We start from the raw sequence: 18,863 nt of genomic DNA, 5'->3' as shown, positions 1-18,863 counted from the left end.
ATTTCTTATCTGCGATATCTGAAATTTTTTTTACAGAAATTAACAAGAAAATAGCAAAGGTTTATTCTATACAATACTTCCAGATTCTGAAAATAGTAATCCTTCAATAATTACCCCATTGATTATATCAGGAAGTGCTACAAATTCTACAAATTCTTACACGGCTTATTCCACAAAATATTTCTTTTTTTCAAAAATTTCACAGTAAATCCCACCAAGGATTCTTCATAAATTTCTCAATAAATAAAGATTGCTTTCAAAGATTTCTGGAATTATTCATGTAGTAATTGCTGCTTGGATCCTTCAATTTTAAAATCAAGTCAGTTAAAAAATAAAATCCTACAGCATTTATTTCTGTAGCTCCTCCAAGAGTTCCACCCGAGATTTTCCAGGGGTTTCCACTAGCAAATTTTGGTTGGGTTGTTTTCCAATTATTTCATTATTAATTTCTATGATGAGCCCAAAACTTTTTGTAGAGTCCAGAAGAGATCCGGATATCTTTGAAAGACTCAATTCTTGTAGGAATTTGTCATGTATTTCAACATCATGATCATTAGAAATATATCTAGGTTATTGTAAAGGGGGGCCTTCCTTAGCCGAGTGGTTACAGTACGCGGCTACCAAGCAAAGCCATGCTGAAGATGCCTGGGTTCGATTCCCGGTCGGTCCAGGATGTTTTCATGATGGAAATTTCCTTGACTTCCCTGGCATAGAGTATCATCGTACCTGCCACACGATATACGAATGCGAAAATGGCAACTTAGACAAAAAAGGCTCTCAGTCAATAACTGTGGAAGCTGAGTAACCGGCTCTGTCCCAGTGGGCACGTTAATGCCAAGAAGAAGAAGAAGAAGATTTAAAGGAAACCCCGCCAATAAAATTTTAAAAAAATCCTTATTGGAAAAAGTTCTGGTTGAATTTTTTAATGTGTCTCAAATGAAAATTCTGAAAAAACTTTAAGCAAATAGCTAAATGGCATTCTGATGAAATTTCTTTTTCGCTTTTTGGAAGCAGTTGAGTCCTCTGCATTTCCACGAAAAAACACAGGAAGTTTGGTAAATGAAAAAAGGTTGAATTTCAGGATTCGTCTTGGTAAACGACACGCTTACTCATAAAGGCCCTAAGAATTATCATTTTCACTGATAATTCAGAGCTTAACTTTGGTCTATGAATGATCAATATCTTAAAAAAGTAATCAATATAAAGCGTAATGATGTTCAGCAAAATTGTTCAGTAGATTATGGGGTAATATGCAGTGGTCATTGAAATGCGTAACTCTGCCACTAGGCGGCTTATGGGCCGGAATTTTGTTTTTCTGGTATATCAGGATCCTGACTATTTAGGAAGATGCCGTCTTCGACAAAGTTGTTCAGTAGCTCAAGGACTATCGTTATTTGAGCCATGCAATTCGATATTTTGCCACTAGGCGGCGTTGAGACAGAACCGGTTGAGGATCTCTTTATTATGAAAATCATAGATAAATTGAAGGATCCCAGTAAATAACTGGGAAAGTTCTCATAAGAACAGGTTCTGCTGAGGAGCAGGTTCTGTCTCAATTGGGACGTAACGCCAGTAAGAAAATGAAACATCCGAATCACATTTCCAATGATTTGAAGATGTCCTGAGAGATTCTGCAATATCAGATGTTGAAAACAAGTGAGATACAGTAACAGTAGATCCAGTAGATATTTTAAATACTGTCATCGGAGTAATTTAAAATTCATAGTACAACCAATAAGCTCGGAAACAATTATTTTTAACTATAACGGAGATTGGTGATCAAGTATGGATATGTTAAAACATTTGAATTATTTATTTGAATAATAAGTTAAGTTGCGTAGAAACTGATGCCCACAACTTCGGTATGTTTTGAAGACCTTGAGATTATCAATATTCATCGCAATACACTCTTTGAGCCATATGGAGCTTTATGGATAGGAACGAGAAAGTTTCAAGAGAATTGGGTTAGTATAGACTGTAGTAGATTTGGTAGATCATAACGACCTGAATTTCATGTCGATTATCCAATATCAAATTTCTTGTCAAAATTTGTGGACACGTCTGTTAAGGTTTAGTGTGTGCTGTAAACCAACGAACGTAGACATCAATCGCTAAAAAATTACTTATTAAATGAAAAGTTATACTGTGTCTGTCATTGGCACCAATGCACTGTGTATTATTTTGTCAATTTCATGCGCTTTTTGAATAGCGCCCAAACCGTTGATTTTAGCAATATAGTTTGTTCGGAGAAGTGTCTTGGTATATTAAAGCGCATCTTTTGATGCAAAAAGTTTTGTGATCAATCCACCTAGCAGTGAGATAGAAAAACTAATTTCTCAAAACATTTAAATAGCCATATGATGTCTTCGGCAAAGTTGTAGAATTGGCAATTTGAAACAACTTTGTCGAAAACGTGATTTTTCTATCTCTTATATTTTTTGAGATATATGCTGTTGTATGTGAATGGCCCCTGAAAATTATATTTCTTATCATAACTTTTTTCCAAGATTTTTGACATTTTTGGTGTTTTCTGCAAAGTTGTTTGTCATAAAAAAACCCGTGTTTATGTTGAACATGTCATCACGCTATCTTTTGAAGTAACAAAGTTATTTATGAATTACTCTTTTTGCAAGGGGCCCCTATAACTGCCCTCGGCACAAAATGGCGCAGACAACTCTTACAAATCATGAAATTGCCATATCTTCCCTTCCGGTAGATGATAAAAACATTTGTCTAGAAGCGTATTTTCATGGGTTCTTACTATTAAACTAATAAGCCTTATTAAAAAGTTTTCTACCGATAATTCCTTTACCTTAAGAGATAGAGAGGTGCGATGCTCAGCAAAAACACGCGTTTTAAGATATCTGACAACTTTCAAGAAAATTCACTTCAAAAATACACCGAAAAAACTCGAAATTCGCCTGTACCTCACAAGATTTTAAAGTTAACGGCGTGCTGTCTTCAGCACAATTGTAGAATCTGACTCGATCAACAACTGTCTCATACATCACTCTTTAGATAAATGTGAAACAAATTATGAAGAAATGATGATACGATTCCGATGTAGGTCACTTATATTTATTACTATAAAACATTAAGTTAGTATATCAGTAGTTGCTTTCATATACTTGGTGTTGTAAACTTTGTATGGTATTATAATTTAATTATTATTTTATCAGTACTCAGTGGTATAAATCACATTTAATTCAAAATGTAATATGGTGCCAGTGGCAGAAACTTTAAATGTTTCGTCATTAAAACTACTATTATTGTGACTGAATACAAACAATAGTGTACAGGACAATGGAAATGGTGAAATAATCCAACATTATTGAAGAAGCCAAGGTTATCAAAAATTGTGCAGGTTTGTGAATTTATTGATAGAATAATAATACAATTATATTGCTACTACTTGAATAATTCTGTATTGACTAATAGTAAAATGTATTATAAGTTCTAATTTTTTATTGTTCCACATTTCTCCATAAGGTTTTATATGAAAAACTTTGCTGAAGACAGCACGCCATTAACTTTAAAATCTCTAAAATTTTATCGAACCAACTTCATGAGTTATGGGCATCTAAAGATTCCATAGTTTTGCACTTAAATTGGCTTATAACAAATTTGCTTATAATCACAAGAATTACAAACTTGCGATGTTCAGCAAAAATGTGTATCTTTACTTCGTCCGCAACTCTTCTGAAGACCACTTTCACGTAAAACTGAAAATTAAATAGTTTTTTTTTTTTTTTTTATATGTTGCTAGCCGTACAGTGAATACTGTTCAAAGCTCTAAACTAGACTTTAGATAGTAAAGAGGACGTAATCCTTCTGAAGCAGTTCACCAGACGTGCACGGAAAGATGGCTTCCAAGAAGACACTGTTGCGATCTGTCTCAGAAGGTTACGGTAGAAGGTGGGAAACGTTCTTTTCACACTATCACTTCACTTGATAACTATTAGATTATTCCATATCACTCTTCACTGGTATTGATATCACCATCTTCATTATCAACAGAAACAACGTCACCATTATCTATATCAATTTTGTTATTAACATCACATCTATAACCCAGCCACAACACAATACTACTGCTTCATCAAGTTTAAAGTATAAAACTTCTCATTAAAAATAATCACTGTAATAAATAAATCACATCAACACTCAATATCATTATCTTCATTAAAAGAAAAGTAGGATTCTTGTTTCTTATATCACTAATATTCAAAATATCACAAACTATCATCACTCTATTAATCACAATCTTAGTAGCTTACTACCATTAACCACACAAAATTATTCGACACAATAACGTCATCTCACTATATTATCACATTATCACTATTTTCTTAGTAACATGATCAAAACCAGCAACGGAATTATTCATATATCTTCTTAATATAATAATGAGAACAATATCCTGCAATGTCCGCATCGCACAGCAATCATAAGTACAGATTATACTATAATCACTTACACTTACAAAAAAATCAACCTCGGCGAATAAACTGTTTCTATTTTTCTACCGCGCCGATAATATGTCATTACTAGGATCAGAAATTCGTTCTTGACGTTGTTTGAAAACTCTAACCGACACTATCAGATTATTAAAAGTGTAGTAATCTCTGATAATTTGGTGTTTTAGGGTAATGGATGTGCTTACCTTCTCAGTGTTGGGGATGTTAGTGATTAGTTCGTACTCACTTATATCCTAGTATTTTTCTCATGAGTTACTATTCCTATTCACGGTTACGGGTACCTATAAATAGAGATAGCGATTAGTCACACGTTTTTTTTAGTCTGACGGCATTCTTATAATATATTCAATACTATAATGAAAAACCTAATCCTGAAATGACGCTTGTTGACGAGAAGAGAATGATATAATTAGTAAATTAGTAAACAGAGATATTATTAGTAAAAGAAACGGGTTTAATAAGATTCTGTTGTATTCTTGTACGGCCATGCGTGTTCCTGTTCAGCACGATTTCTTCAATGTTAGGAGGTTTTGATTAAACTGTTACCGGATGAGTGTCTGGAAGAATAAATAAAAAACGTATAGAAAAAACAAACAAGGACCGCTTCATCATAGACCACGTAAAGTATCGGTTCGCGGTGATGCTAATCAATAGTGTTCATTAGAAAACACTTTTGATTATTATCACCATTGGCACCACTAGTGTGCATCTTTCTCTTCAGAGTAAAGATACATTTAAGCCCCGAGACCTGACAGCAGTCAAGCTGATCACAAGGTTGTGCCTTTGCCCAGGGTAAAACTGAAAATTAAATAGTTAGATCAAAATAACTGATTTTTTGGGTCCACCCTAAGTTGACACTTTCAAAATCAATTTACTAAGCTCAGATGAAGAGTTAGATAAGAAATGTCTTCGACAAAGTTTTTCAAATTAATATTTTCTAAAAGTTTGCAGAAGAGCGCAGCCACAAATTTCATCAAACAAAAAAGTTTGAGACAAAATTTTATATTTTTATAAGGGCCTTTTCTTATCTTTTTAATCTTTTTTCTTAAAAGATGCAAAACTCGAATTAAGAATACCTTCTCTGAAGACATCGAACGTCTAAAATCGACGAGAACAGAGGAAATACTTTTTTCTGGCTGAATTATCGATTTTGTCTTTCGACCTTTTGTCTTTCGATCGTTTGTCCCTGAACCAAGTCAGAAAGCTGAATATTGCTCTTGAGTTAAAAACCAAAATTGAAAAGAGGTTGTCTGACATATTTAGTTGTAAAAGCAAAACATATTTCAAGAATGGATGAAATCAAAGGAGGGGCGGTCAACTCGAACCCACGCCTGTGAATTTTAAGGTCTAGATTATAATTTACAAGATATTGACAATAGATCTTTGCACCATTTTCATCTAAATCCATTTCAACACTTCATCTCACCTAAATTTATTAATTTACGGTGTATTTAAAATGATGTTACAAATTTGAGAAATGCCGATTTTTTTGTTATAAAATTACATGAGGTACGATGATACTGATACGATGGTACGATACTCTATGCCCAGAGAAGTCAAGGAAATTTCCATTACGAATTCAGGGCCGACTTCCTAGGACGATCTTCGGTGGCGTGCAGGAGAATCCGAGTAAAGTCCAACATCAAAAAGACAGCAAACCGAAAACGTATTTTGTTTTCAGCATCAAGTTGATATCATAATTTGATATCAATTATCCATGATTACATATCATATCATATTTTGTTTCCAATCTACTATCATTTAAAAATTTTGTTTGTTTTCTAATTTTATATTATTATAAGATATATACTGCCCATAACTGCATATTTGTAACATTCGACAAAAGTAGGCATTGAGTAAATGGAATACTAAGTGTGTAATACACACTGTGTATTTTATGGCAGTATGGGAGGAAACTAAAATTTCTAAAAACTACCAGGAACTCAAAACTGCTTATTTGAGGCTGATATTTTGTACAACCCATATCGCATACTAGGTGAATTGTCAGAAAATAATTCTGAGAGAAATTTCATTGCTGACACATTACGAGGCTCATTTATAATCTCAATGTGACTGTTATGCGGTTATAATTACCAATGTGACAAAACAACATGGTATTTTTTTCGAATTTTCTAGAACTATCTCCCAGATTTCAGTAAGTTGGTCGAAAGTTTTTATCATATGATGACTCTCCATGGTATTAAATCCATTTTGTCAAAAAAGTCGAATGTGACTGTTTTGCAGTTATGGGCAGTATAGTACTACATGAATAAAAGCTCTAAGATTATATAAATAAAGCATTTATCTTTTTGCAGGCTTACTTCGAAATCAAACAATAATATGTATGTCTTCCCAAGTTATTAATTTACTTTCAATGAATATTGGGCCAGACCGCAAAATTAGGAAGAAAAAAATATTTTGGCTATGAAGATAATTTTTTAGAACAAAAGTGACTTCGGCAAAATTGTTACATATACATTTTGACATTAAGTGACATTAGGGTGGTCCAACAAAATACGGAATTTTTTTTGCCAACTTTTATGCCTTTCAAGTTTGCGCTTTGAAGTGTTCTAGGAAGTTGTTCTTCGCTGAATTGCCGAAAACGCCAACCTTGTAAATTTACTGTAGCCCTTGCTATGGCGTTTTCAATGATGCAGGGTAAGGTGGTCCATGAAAAATTGTGTCATGAATTTTTGGTAAAAAGTGTTCGTTTTCACATTGAAATTATACTGTAAATCCTCCAATATCCTCCAGAGATACAATATACCATTTGAAACTCTAAGTTATACCTTTCAGATCCAAATTGCATTCCCGTTTTCCCCTTTTTTGAGATATTGACGATTGAAAAATATGATTTTTTTTATTAAAAATGGTCATAGCTCATAAACGATTGAATAGTATCACTTAATTCTTTCAGCAAAATACGCGTTTCAACTAGTTCTAAAACTTTGTTGAAAATGTTATTTTGATCGAATTTAAAATAAAAAAGTCATGAGAAAAATATAATTTTTTATGGACCACCCTACCCTGCATAATTGAAAACGCCATAGCAAGGGCTACAGTAGACTTACAAGGTTGGCGTCTTAGGCAAAGTTGTTCAAAATAAAACAAAGAACAACGTCCTAGAACACTTCATAGCGCTAACTTGAAAAGCATAAAAGTTGGCAAAAATATTTCCGTATTTTAATGTCACCTGATGTCAAAATGTAGTCCTCATCATATGTAACATTTTTGCCGAACACACTTTTGTTCTTGAAAATCATCTTCATAATCAAACTATTTTTTTCCTCCTAATTTTACGGTCAATGTGCAATGTAATCATGGTTAATATTTTTATATGGGCGTATATCTTAGTACGAATACAAAATGGTTCCCACAGATAAAAGTTCAAATTTTCACAGTATACATTGAATTCCCAATTGCCACAAAATCTTTTATCATCGAAAAACTACTGATGTTCAACGAAAAATGGGTGATAGTTGAAAGAGACATGTCTATTGATTCCGCTCTCATAAAAGAAGAAATAAAGATGTGCTTGTGAGGGAAAACACAGGTCGTGGCTAGTACGTACAAGTAACAGCGAATAGCAACTAGAGGAAAAAGTACAGTTTTGCTCAAGAGGGAGAAGATGTACTGCGATATCATCATGATCATCATCAACAAGAGCAACATCGTTATAGCCGTTCCTGTCGTCAACGCCTTTACGATCCCATTCATCGAGGGAATGATGTTATAAAATGCATATATTCCTAAATGTATGTTGGAACCTTTTATTATTTCTATAAGTGCAAATATATAGAAACATGCAACCAATCATATTTAGTGGTTGAATGTTCCATTGTAAACTTTCATATCTGAATCCCAGAGAAAAGGAGTTTCCTGTTCTAACCACACGAAATCAAAAAGTATGAAAGGTCAAGTGACAAATATAGCTCTCAGTTATGAGCTGGAAGTGCCCACCGAACATCAAGCTGAGAAGCAGGCTCTGTTCTGTTTGGGGCATAAAGTTAAATTCTAACAAAAGGTGAAACATTTCAAAAGCCCATTCTGCACCATCATCCCCTTGTTTCATGATGTGGTGAACAATGAACCTCCGATTCATGATTCGTTCGTTAAAGGAAGGCATTCGAAACATCCAAACATTGATTCCCCACTCGAAACAACGACTCCCATCATCATCATCATCATCCTTTTCTGCTGATTCACAACCGCAAACGAGAACTTCGACACTGTTTCTGCTGATGATAGTTGTTTTCCGAATCCTAGCTTCCGTATCATAGGGGCCCAGATAGTCGAAGCGGTAAACGCGCAGCTATTCATCAAGACCAAGCTGAGGGTCGTGGGTTTGAATCCCACCGGTCGAGAAACTTTTCTTGATGGAATATTTTGCGACTTCCCATGACATAAACTTTTTTTAGTACCTGTTACACGATATTCAAACGCAAAAAAAAAAATAATTGGCAGAGAAAGCCTTTAGTTGATACTGTTAACTGGTCAGAAGAACACTTAGCTGATAAACAGACTCTGTCCCAGTTGAGACGTAGCGCCAGAGAAGAAGCTTCCACATTTGTATCGTTCACGCTTATCACCGCACCCAGAAAACCGAAACGAACAACAGCACACCGAAACTAGTGTCGAACAAATAGAAAGTGTTGTGTTTTCCCGAAAACTGAAAGCGAATGAGGCTTGGAGCACAGTTCCTCAAACTTTGGGTTTCGACCCACGGTAGCAGAAAAAAAAACAATTTTGACTGTATACCTACTTTTTCCAATGCTTCTTAGAAAATTGTCAGTTGTTTTAAAATAATTGTCTTCTTTTGGATGGTACGAAGAAAATGTTGAGAAACTATTCAACATCACAATTCGACACGTTTTAGCTTAGAGCTTAGACTGACTACACATATCAATGGTTGCTATTCCGTGATTGACCGAAGTCAGTGAAAATGCACAAAGAATCAACTAGAAGTTCGGCTGGGATTGGCCATAATCTTCTTCAGTGTGCATAATTCAGTGCCTCTATTTATACAGGGTCAATAACGGCGCCGGCCACGTCCTTGCAGTCAGGTGGGATTGGGGGAAGGAATGTTAGTGTGTAACCTTTGCTTTTTGGAGACCGTGTTTGCCTCTGCATCTCCACAAAGGTTACTGGGAGGGATGTTTGTTAATGGGGAGGATCGTTGGGTCATAGGATTCACTTTGATAAGCGATTAGACCATGATAAACAATGATTTGTGAGATATATACATGCTTATACGTAAATATAATATTTTCATTTGATATGAACAATTTCTATGTAGAGGAAAATTATGCCGACACTTGAGGTGACGAACCATTCAAAGTTCGTTGAACAAATACCTAAATGTAACATTCCTACAGCTGTCAGGACGAAAGCATGTGTTATTATATGTTATTATATTTTACTCATTTGAAAAGAAACAAAAAACTCGATTGGTTGGGACATCATAGAACACTCTTATTCTTATGCCGACACTTACAGTGGCGAACCATCCAAAGTTTGTTGAATAAAGTGAACCTTTCGCAAGTCTACACTTGTAGTGTTGAACCATTCAAAGTTTTTTTAATTACAAAAATAAAGGTATATAAGAGGTGTTCTGAAAAAAAAAAATGTTAAACATAAATAAATCATGAATCAGAGTTTGTGTCGACACTTACAGTGAGGAACCATCCATAGTTTGTTGAAAAATCATATTTACATCCCACCATTGTAACGATTGAATGTGCAGTCATACATATTTTATAGATTAGAAATAGTAGCATGAAACGAGCTCACCAATTGATCCGTTATCCTTGACTGAGCAGCCACAATCCACTTTCGGCTTCACTCGTTTGCTCGGCTATAAAAAAAAAACTCAGGAAAAAAAAATAAGCGCGCGACCCAAAAAGAATAATAAAAAACTGTTCGGGCTTTCTTGACGCACTGCCCAGGAGCAAGCGTCAAGGTCGAAGGATCAAACAGAACTAACCGATCGCGGCACTTTTTCAGTTACTCCAACCGAACTCACCGATCACGCCACTTTTTCACTTACTAGACCAACGCGCGACATGTTTGATCCTGCCCTCGTCGTTCGCCCCGGCAAAAGCAAGTGTCAAGGTCGAAAGATCAAACAGAACTAACCGATCGCGACACTTTTTCACTTTCTTCAACCGAACTCACCGATCACGCCACTTTTTCACTTACGAGACCGACGCGCGACATGTTTGATCCTGCCCTCGTCGCTTGCCCCGGGAAAAGCAAGTGTCAAGGTCGAAAGATCAAACAGAACTCTTTGCATTTTGTTAAAATTGAAATAAATTAAAACTAATTATTGTTCAAGACGTTATGTCTGTCTGTCTGTGCTTCCATCGTAAATCTCCAAATTTCTCCCTCTTCCCTTCCAGCGTGATTCCGTACATAACCGTTGAGTCTCCGTATCGCTCCGTATCTGTAGTTCCCGCCTTGTCTAGGAATTTGTGTGGGCCGTTCCCATCAAAGTTTTACATATACATGACGGGAAAGTAACGCAATATTAGGAGCTTTTTAAAATTATATAACAAGAGGCAAACATGAAAAAAACTACATATGTCAATGCTTGCTAAGAATGTTTTTCCATAATTACAGTTCATTGAACTTTTATGGTATGTAAAGTTATAACACGTTTGGCACGCTTGGCGCACCTCGGCGCACTGAAGGCACAACTGTGCCGAATGAAGTGCATAGAGTGGCCTTCCCCTTGTTGAGAGCTAACTTTGCCTCTCTGAATGCAGCACCGCGTTCTTCTCTTTGTGCTTCTGTGCATGCGCGTTGCAATCTTCGTCTAGCCCGAAGGCAGATCACTCAAGTATTTGCTATTGATTCGCACCACCAGTACACCAGCGGCCTGTTCTCTCTGGGAGGGGCTTTTCTCGGCATGGAAGCATCACACGCTCGTGATATCAGAGCAACTTACAATCGCTTGCCTTATGACCATCAGTACCGCATTTTTGGCACTGCTTACTTCTGTCGGGACCATTGAATTTTCACGACTTATGACCCTTCCCGAAACATTTGAAGCACATTTCAGAAGGCTGTCGTATGCTCAGCCGGCAAACCGACCAGTGTACCTTGAGTATGTGCAAGTGCTTCGCTTTGATAGCATCTGCAACCGGCAGCCTAATCGCCACCACCTGGGTTACGGGCTCTTTCTAAGGTCAATGGCCTTACTGGCTACGTCAATGCCACACTGTTCTTCGAGGGCAGCCGAGACCTCCGCTGCATTGGTGATGGTGATCTCATCCAGAGTTTTACAAAGTCGTTTCTGCAGTCAGAGATCTCAGTCAGATCTCGTAGTCAAGTACTTCTTGTGCTAGTTGCCTATAAGCTACACCCTTTTACTTGGCATCTTTCTTTAAGACTAGGATCATTTCACCAATCTTAGTTCGCCTTGTGCTCCGCACATCTGCGGTGGTTCCTCTGAAAGCACCGCCTGGTGGGGGCTATCCCGTGACTCTTTTTTCTTGGCTTTCTTAGCGTTAAGGAAAGCTTCTCTTCTGTTGCCATGTCCTTTTGATCGAGGAGCTTGGCCCATGCCAGCTTTTCCGCTCTGAAGGAAAGTCATGCGATTTTTCGCCACGTATTTATTCTCGGAAGATCCTGTCTTCCGCATAGCGTATCGAAGAATGTCATCTCTTATATTCGCGTTGCATGTGAAGAAAAACACATCAGTCTGGCATTACTTAGTGTATTTTTGGCTTCTACCTTGTCAAGTTGTTCCTTGGCTTTCTCGTAGTCCTGTTTTGCAGCTAGGACTGATTGTCGCACTTTCGTTAGACTTGTGTTCAAGTCCTTGCTGATTGGAGGATTACATTCCCAAAAAAAATTAGAGAAATCTCTTTAGTTGTAGAGGGGCAGCCAAAATGCCCTCAAAGTCAAACAGACAAACATGTTTCATTAAATATTCATTTTCAGACCTGTAGGCAAATTCAGGCGAACAATTTCTTCGAAGAAAATACGCGCCGGAATTCGCCTACTGGCCATGAGAATCTCAAGGGTTGTCCGATGAATTCGTAGCTTGTGTAGAAAGCAAGTAATAATAAGACCCAAAGGAATTTCGGATTAATGCAACCGGGTTTCCTTTTTATGCGTTCTATTGTAATGTTTGATTTTATTTGTACTCTTGTTACCTCGACAATCTTATTTCGAGCAAAGTATTAAATAGAAATTAGAGAAAACATAAGTAAGATTAAGGTAAAGTAAATGAGTAGATCAATACGAATAAGGAACACATGAAATACCGAAAATAAAACGTCAAAAAAGTACTTACCGCTTGCAGCGGAATTCAGCTTGATGTTGCGGATGGACCGATCACTTTTTGTAAACCTTTCCTCCGTACCGTGCAACAAAGGCGGCAACGTCAAACTTTCGCTTACAGCCATCGTAGCGAATTTTTCCAAACACTTCCCGCTCACGCCATCCCTGGTCGTGAATGCCCGCAATGGACCACATGCAGCCAACGTAACCATTCGGGTCACGGCCGTCCAGCTGGTAGCGATCGTTCAGGTAAATTGCCGTTTCAAGAGCTTCCTCCGGAGTTTTGGTCCACTCCAAAATCTTCTTTGCCCAATACATTCGCAAAAAGCCGTGCATTTTACCTTCCTTGACCATTTGAATTTGTGCAGAGTTCCACAAATCGTCATGAGTTCGAGCTTGCTCCAACTGGTCCCTGCTGTAGACATAGGTGAACATCACAATTCGACACGTTTTATTGATAAACTAAATATTTTTTGAAGAACGTACAACTATTTCTAAAATTTTGATTAACTGGAAATTTAAATTTTTTTTATTAAAATCATCGAAAAATAATAAGTAAAAAAATCAATAACTTTTAATTATTCTAGAGATAAAAATTTAAAGTCCTTACTTTGCTCATCATAAATTTACTGTTTTTTTTTCAAGGTGGGTTGCGAAAAACGATTCTAACGACTAGGTGGGCCGCATATCCGAAAAGATTGAGAACCTATGCCTTAGTGGATTTAAAGGGGGGTGGAAATGAAGGGGAAACTGCAATTTTTGTTGCTCCCGTTTGCTTCCGGAATGGATGGTAACCGCAATAGAACACTCGGAAAGAGTGCTTTCGAATGATAACTTAACCCGAGCCTGCCGTGTCGCTTGGGTTGTTGGTCCCGTTCTTTAGGGAGGATAAGTTCTTCCTGGGTGTGTGGATAAAACTTTTCGGATGGAGTATTTTTATTGAATGACTTGCAAGTGTTGGAAAGTGGTTGAGAATTATGTTCTCTTAGGGACTCTTATTCACCGGGTCGGGTTGTTCTTTTCAATCGGTTTGGATAGAGATATATTTACGGATGTTGCAGTTGTTAAATCGTTGAGTATTGCTGCATTTTTTCGGATTTAATTCAATTTACTGGGACAGAACCTACTTCTCAGCTTAGTGCTCTTATTAGCACTTCCACAGTTATGAACAGAAAGCTTTCTTTGCCAAAGTTGCCATTTTTGCATTCGTACATCTTTTGAAAGATGAGAAGATACTCTATGCCTTGGGAAGTCGAGAAAATTTCCTTAGCGAAATGATCCTAGACCGGCGGAATTCAATCCCACGACCCGCAGCTTGACCTTGCTGAATAACTGCACGTTTATCGCTACGGCTATCTGGACCCCAAACGCCGTGAGACCTAAGGACAATTAGTATTTGAGATCAACTGGAGAAATAACGCTCAAAATAGATAAAGATGGAAATCTACTATGCTTCTAGTTTTAAAGTGTTGCTACATATGAAACCATTGAAATACCCGAAGTATGAGGCCTTCCTAAGCCGAGTGGTCAGAGTCTGCGGCTACAAAGCAAAGCCATGCTGAAGGTGTCTGAATTCGATTTCCAGTTGGTCCAGGATATTTTCGTGATGGATATTTCCTTGACTTCCCTAGGCATTGAGTATAATCGTACCTTCCACACGATATACGATTGCAACGGCAAATTTGGCATAGAAAGCTCTCAGTTAATAACTGTAGAAGTGCTCATGAGAACACTAAGCTGAGAAGCAGGCTCTGTCCCAGTGAGGACGTAATGCCAAGAAGAATAAAAAGTCTTCTAAAAGCATCAGCTCTCTTCGATGCACTCGTACACTATTATTTGCATATCTGTAGATCATCAGTTATCCTAACAGTACAGTATATACATATATCAAATGTAAAATATATCAAACTTGTCATCAGAAATCAATTTCAGGAAAATTATCTTCTCATAGCAGTTTGATTCATATACACATTGCAAAAGCTTCACGCATCACAGATTAATAAACAACTCAATCTTCTAAATCCACGTTCTGTTGCGTGTACACCCTTGCTCCTCTCGGCATCATACGATAGCATACAGCCTTAAATGAGGATCCATTCTAATCCGCCTACACCTGATGATGCTGGCTGACGCCCCAAAATCAAATGGAATCATCCACCCAGTTCGTTCAGTTTAGCCCCACGCAACTAAGAGCCATTTTCCAATGACTTCGCTTAATCCACTGACTGCCTGGCGAAGAGAAACCTACGAAAACGGCACAAGCGAAGTGATAATTCCATTTAGACTACCCTTCGCTGCTGCTGAGAGCGGAACCATGGCAGTAGGTATTTACCTACTCCGTATTCGCGCTCCCCGTCAGATTTCGTTACCATTCATCCGGAACCGGTTCGATTGGGGTGGGGGGATGGTGTCTCTTCATTAGGGTGGCCCATTTCAAACTGCAAAATTCTCAAGTTATACCCCCTGTACATGTGGACCACAAAAAGCTAATGTGAAAATTTGAGCAAACTCTGTCATTTTTAATGGGAAACAAACCTAAAGTTTGTATGGAGAAAATCAACCAAATATATAGGAAAAACTGTTTCTTACTGCGTTTTAGACTAGGGGTGCACATTCGGAAATTGGATGGAATTCGATTTTTAGTTACTTGGAAACACGTACATCAATAGAAAAGAGACTCAACAACCCATGTGTTCGCGCGTCAATGAAACTCGGTTTTCGGACACGAAATTATTATTTTTCGCGACGGTTTCCACTGAAAAAACTACACTTTATTCACGCGAACAGAAACTACTACTTTTTATTAAAAACGGACGAGGTGTACTTCTCGCGGCGGTATATTTACTTCTGCCTATATAAATCAATTATCGCTCTTTGCAGACCAGCTGATCTACGACCGAGAAGCGATCGTGATAGCAGATACTTTCACACACTACGGTACCTACGATCATATCGTTTCGCAGAACGAAACGGACCAAGAACGCACATGCGATAAAGTAGGATAACAAGTGATACCGTAGTGTGGAACTTATTTGGTCACTCACATTTTCACCCTTTCTGTCCTGTTTAACCACCATGGTTTATCATGGTCTGATCGCTTATCAAAGTGAATCCTGTGATCCTACGATCCTTCACATTAACAAACATCCCTCTCAGTAACCTTTGTGGATATGCAGAGTCGCCAAATAGCAAAGGATACACACTAACATTCCTTCCCCCAATCCCACCTGATTGCGAGGACGTGGCCGGCGCCGTTATTGACCCTATATAAATTAGGAGCTGAATTATGTACACAGAAGAAGATTGTGGCCTATCCATAATTATTGGTATAATTATTAGTATATGTACTTTACTTTATTTTTTTTATGTTTAAAATTAAAATGAATTTGAAACAGCCTTGGTTGTTATCATTAATTTTGTTTTATTTATGTTCTAATTTCTTACATCACCTCAAAATGCTTCTAACAAAAATGAAAAAAGTTGTTATTTGTTACAAATCATAATATGATTGTGTTATAATTTTGTTGTAATCCACTGTCGGGAGGGTACACTGAACACACGCCTCTCACCTCATGCCGAAGACCTGGGATCGAATCCCATCCACGTGATTGTCACTTATGATTTGAAAAGTTATATTGACGACTTCCTCCGGAAGGGAAGAAAAGCCGTTGGTCCCGAGATGAACTAACCCAGGGTTAAAAATCTCGTTACTTTAGATAAAAAACACTAGCTAGACTATATACAAACAAAGAAAGGTTTAGGATACTGAAGCATTTAAAGGTGCTTAAATTTTGGAACAAAGATTGATAGAAATTGTTAGGAATAATTCGTGTATTAAAAGTCTGCATAGTTCAAATCGAAATATTTGTTGATACTTCACGATGCATGGGGAACAATTCGAGCAAGTTTTGACACAAAAATACGCTTTGAATATGTATGCATACATTGTTCATTTTGAATTAATTTTACAAATACAAAATTACACAATACATCTGTAACTTTTTGAAATTTGCTATAGAACGGTCAACGGTAAAAGTTCAAATTTGAAACATAAAATGAACGTCAGACAGAACTTAAATGTTAACACATATTTTTGAGTATATCATCAGCTATAAAAATAGAACAGTTTACTCATTATCATTTAAAGATCATATATTTTTAGTATTATAGTTCATGAATAGGAAGAATTCATCACTCCTAGGCATACTCGGATCATTTTTATTGATATCCAGCGTAGAACCGGTATTCGCCAAAATAGGTCGGTACTAGGAACCCTAGGGATATTGACAAGTGGCTTAAGAGCTTAAGGAACATTTACACTTCCCTGATTCCCCACAAGTCAAATTTACCACCTGTTGAAAAATGTCACTCTCTAAACACTTAAAACTCAATTTCACGGCTTCATACAAAATTTCATTTGTCATGAAAAATTTATGACTCAACAATTTGAGGACGCTGGTGCAGTGCCGTCGGGTTGAGAGCTCAACATTTCACAACGATTGTACAATTGAACAATTGTAATAATTTTGGCACCCATGGATCAGAAATTTATCTTCATAATTAGGACAACTATTGATTATCAATAGCTCGTATTAAATATTTAGTTAATGTCAACCCTTCCAACAATTCATGTTCGACCAATTTCTCACATTCTCCGCAATTTTCAAGTAATTCTAAGGCCAACACATTATTGGCACATACCAATTTCCCAGATTAGTCGATCATAAAGCGAAGCGCACAAAAGGGTGGAGCATCATCTGCTATTCTAAGGTTATGAAACATGCTTCTGCTGAGCTGTTAAAACTCAGCATCGGTAGTGCAGTCAACAAACAAGTCCGCTTGGATACCAGAGTCCCCTGAGTTGCTGATCCGAGGAGCTGTTTATCGAGCGTCTGGCTTGTGAAATCGCTCAAGATTTCAAGATTGACCTACGTTTCCAGATTTCAACTAAATCCCTGTGATCCGCTACCCTGTTGCTGTTGTTCACCCATGAAATATTCAGCTGGTTTGTCGTATAAACAGAGAAATTATTCATCGATTAGGTACGGACGCTTGGAGACGAACTGCGTGAAAAACTGGATCATAGCAGCCCTGCCTGCACATTGATGAGTATCAAAGTACAGAGCCTAATTGCTCATGCAATGGATATTGCTACAGACCTAATTCTGACCAGTGTAGAATTACTTGCACTGAGTGAGACTTGGCTAGAGGATCACTCCTCCGTCGACCTTGCTGGCTACAGCTGCATAACCAGTTCAAACGCCCAGGCGTGAGAGCTGAAGGTGTGGCGATTTACCAGAAGGATACGTATTTCAATGAAAATAAACAGTCATATTTGATTTGAACTTATCTTTTATTATCATCCTAAACTAGTTTACAAAAGTTTTACATTCTTCTTTGTAGAATCGTTTTGTTTAACAGGGTTTCAAAAAAATTGAAATAGAATTTGAAAGAAATTACAGTGTGTTATCTTAGACATCAAGAAATACAGAGACTATTATCGCAAAAATAATATTCCGTAATGATAATATCACGGTTCAATTAGACACTTTTGTTAGCAAGAAGATAAATCCTCAAACATTTGTTTCTTTTTCCTTCGTATGATCGTGCAGACTTTTACAAATCTTAAATTTTTAATGCATATTGTAATATTGTGAAATTTCAGTGTTTGTCGACCCATAGAGGATCATTTTCATAAATTTGTAATACATATTGTTATATTGTGAAATTACAGAAACGTTGGTATTTTTGAAGTAAAAATAATATTCCGTAGTGATAATATCACGCGTAAAAAGACTTGGTTGGGTTTGTAAAAATAATATTCCGTAGTGATAATATCACGATCCGAGAAGCTTTGTTATTACTAGCTCTCCATAAAAAAAATTGAAATAGAATTTGAAAGAAATTACAGTGTGGTACATTGAACTGAAACTCAGTTCCTTTTACGCAAAAATAATATTCCGTAGTGATAATATAACGGTAAGAAAGCCTTCGTTATTAGATCGCTTTCGCAAAAAAATTGAAATAGAATTTGAAAGAAATTTGAGTGGTTGGGTTCATTTAATTTTGCAAAAATAATAGAAATAGAACTTAAAAAGA

The 18,863-nt window shown here is 36.9% G+C and overlaps 1 protein-coding gene and 1 long non-coding RNA gene across 5 annotated transcripts in view; one reads left to right on the top strand and one right to left on the bottom strand.

Annotated features, from left to right (window-relative positions):
- Nucleotides 1-18,863, bottom strand: part of LOC5575615 — a 984,994-nt gene that overhangs the window by 185,711 nt on the left and 780,420 nt on the right. The gene's annotated exons all lie outside the window — the stretch shown is intronic.
- On the top strand, nucleotides 412-18,706 carry LOC110679369. Its single transcript, XR_002502433.1, has 3 exons — nucleotides 412-422; nucleotides 602-603; nucleotides 18,519-18,706. It is a non-coding gene; the product is annotated as an uncharacterized LOC110679369 (long non-coding RNA).

The sequence above is a fragment of the Aedes aegypti genome, chromosome 3, assembly GCF_002204515.2.
Source record: "Aedes aegypti strain LVP_AGWG chromosome 3, AaegL5.0 Primary Assembly, whole genome shotgun sequence".
NCBI classification, from domain to species: Eukaryota; Metazoa; Arthropoda; class Insecta; order Diptera; family Culicidae; genus Aedes; species Aedes aegypti.
This window is presented reverse-complemented; position numbering and strand designations above follow the sequence as displayed.